Below are 2,851 nucleotides of genomic sequence, written 5' to 3'. Positions count from 1 at the left end.
TGCTTAGTCACTTAGTCATGTCGGACTCTTTTTGCAACCCCATGGACTGTAGCCCTCCAGGCTCCTCTGTCCATGCAGATTCTCCAGGCAAGAATACTGGAGTGGGTTGCCATGCCCTCCTCCAGAGGATCTTCCCAACCCAGGGATCAAACCCAGGTCTCCCGCATTGCAGGTAGATTCCTTACTGTCTGAGCCACCAGGGAAGCCCAAGGAAACTGGAATGCATAGCCTAGCCCTTCTCCAGGGAATCTTCTCAACCCAGAAATTGAACTGGGGTCTCCTGCATTGCAAGCAGATTCTTTACCAGCTGAGCTATGAGGGAAGCCCCAATGGATTCTACTAGACATCCTAATTTAGACTTACTCTCTGTTTTATTCTACACCCTTATTAAGTACAAAACCGTGGGGGAATTCCCTGGCCGTCCAGTGGTTAGGGTTCCACACTGTCACCACCAAAGTCCCGGGGTCAACCCCTGTTCAGGAAACTAAGATACAACAAGCTGTGCTGCACAGCACCCCCAGCCAAAAAGTGCAAAACATTAACCAAATTTTAATGTTTCCTCAGCATCAGAGCACATGTCTCTGTCCAGCGGTAATTATCACCAAGGATGTCTTACCTGAGAGCTGCCTATCATGACAATTGCTTTTGTCCCTCAGCTTCCACAGAGAGGCAGTACAGTCAAGCAGTGCTCTATGGGTCAGTTCTTTTGTGTTCAACCTAGGAAGGTGCTTCATGCTGGCGTGCTTCCGCCACGTCCGGAAAAGTGAGCCAGTATAATATGCACATGTACCACTCTCTAGTTTGACTTTTCCTCAAGTAACTTGTCTCCTACACTCTTTACATTTTCCCAACAATCCATCTCTTTGACCGTCTTCCATGTTTTATTTTAAAGTCTAGTTTTTTGGTGATTGGTGCCCCATGGTAACTGTGGACTCACCTCTTGAGACTGATAATATTTACACACGGCAGCAGAACAAGCACTGAGCCTGGAGATGGAGGACTCGGCTTTGAGCTCCAGCTCCACACATTCTCACCGTGGACAGAGTAGCAGAGAAAGAAATCTAGGCAGCATTCTGATCGCATTAGGCTGGTTTGGAATCTGAACCTCAGTACTTTTTACAACTCACTTAGGCATTCTTATGTGTGTCAAAGATTAAAAACCACTGCTTGCATCTTAAACTTACACAGTGTTGTATGTCAATTACATCTAAATAAAGATGGAGGGATGGAGAGTGGAGAACCTCTGCTCTGTACTGATGCATTGACAGAGCACTTGGGAGTCCAGGAAACTACAAGGCCAGAACCCCAAGGCTAGGAAAGCCAGTACTGGGGCATCTGATTTGGGCTCTTACTTTGTTATATTCGTTAAGGAAAAAAATATCCTCTTTATGATACTGTTCATGCTTATCATGATAGTGCCTAGGAGCATGCTCTAGAAGAGGAGAAAGCATACATGAGCTCAAGTCCAGGTTCTAACACTGCAGCTATGTGACCTGGACAAGTCACTTTATTTCTCTTGGACCTCAGTTTTTCAAAATCTGGCAATGTGAAAGATGCCAGTCTCCAGTGCACAAGTTGGTTGGAAGAACAAACTATAGTAAGTACACCTGCCAATTATCATGTGCTTGCTCTGATGCTCGGGCAACATTCAAGTGCTTCATGTGAATACCTCATTTGACTTGCAAACTTTCATCTGAGGAAGGGCTTCTGGGGAGACAGTGCACTGAAAAGGTGCTTTGTGATCGGGAAGGCTTTATGAAGGCATGAGACGCTCATGCTTCCCAGGGTAGAAAGACAGATCTAGTTTGACTTTATTTCTTCCTTATGTCTTAAATTATTTGCCCTTCATAGTCTTCCAGAACTCTCTGACATATATATTTTCCGAGGCTACATAACTGAAAAGCAAAGACACAGAATTCACATTTGATTCTTTTAACACTGAGATCGTTGATCTTTCTCCTCTACTCAACTAGTTCCTGGTTAATTGCAAGTATAGCACATTTGAATCCAACTGTTAGTTCTCTGATACACAAAGTGTGATCCATTGACTTAGAGCATCAGCTTCTTCAAATTCTAAAAAAATGTTCAAAGTTTAAAATGTTTAATTTCATTATGTCACTTACTATAGTTTCTGTATTCTGACAGTGGGGCATGTCTCTTCCAGGCCTAAATATCAATTCTGGGCACATGAAGTACGACCACTTATTCAGATGTGAAGTCCTTCAGGTTGGCCAAAATGTGCACTAGTAATCCTTATGTATGTACTTCCTGAGAAGCTTACAGTTGTTCTCCTTCTATCAGTCAGTTCAATTGCTCAGTCGTGTCCGACTCTTTGTGACCCCATGGACTGCAGCACTCCAGGCCTCCCTGTCCATCACCAACTCCCAGGGTTTACTCAGACTCACGTCCATTGAATTGATGGTGCCATCCAACCATCTCATCCTCTGTTGTCCCATTCTCCTCCTGCCCTCCATCTTTCCCAGCATCAGGGTCTTTTCCAGTGAGTCAGTTCTTTGCATCAGGTGGCCAAAGTATTGGAGTTTCAGCTTCAACATCAGTCCTTCCAAGGAACATTCAGGACTGATTTCCTTTAGGATGGACTGGTTGGATCTCCTTGCAGTCCAAGGGACTCTCAAGAGTCTTCTCCAACACCACAGTTCAAAAGCATTAATTCTTCACTGCTCAGATTTCTTTATAGTCCAACTCTCACGTCCATACATGACCACTGGAAAAACCATAGCCTTGGCTAGACGGACCTCTGTTGGGAAAGTAGTGTTTCTGCTTTTTCATATGCTGTCTAGGTTGGTCATACCTTTCCTTCCAAGGAGTAAGCGTCTTTTAATTTCATGGC

The sequence above is a fragment of the Bubalus bubalis genome, chromosome 7 (genome assembly GCF_019923935.1).
Source record: "Bubalus bubalis isolate 160015118507 breed Murrah chromosome 7, NDDB_SH_1, whole genome shotgun sequence".
NCBI lineage: Eukaryota > Metazoa > Chordata > Mammalia > Artiodactyla > Bovidae > Bubalus > Bubalus bubalis.
Note: the sequence above shows the minus strand (reverse complement) of the source record.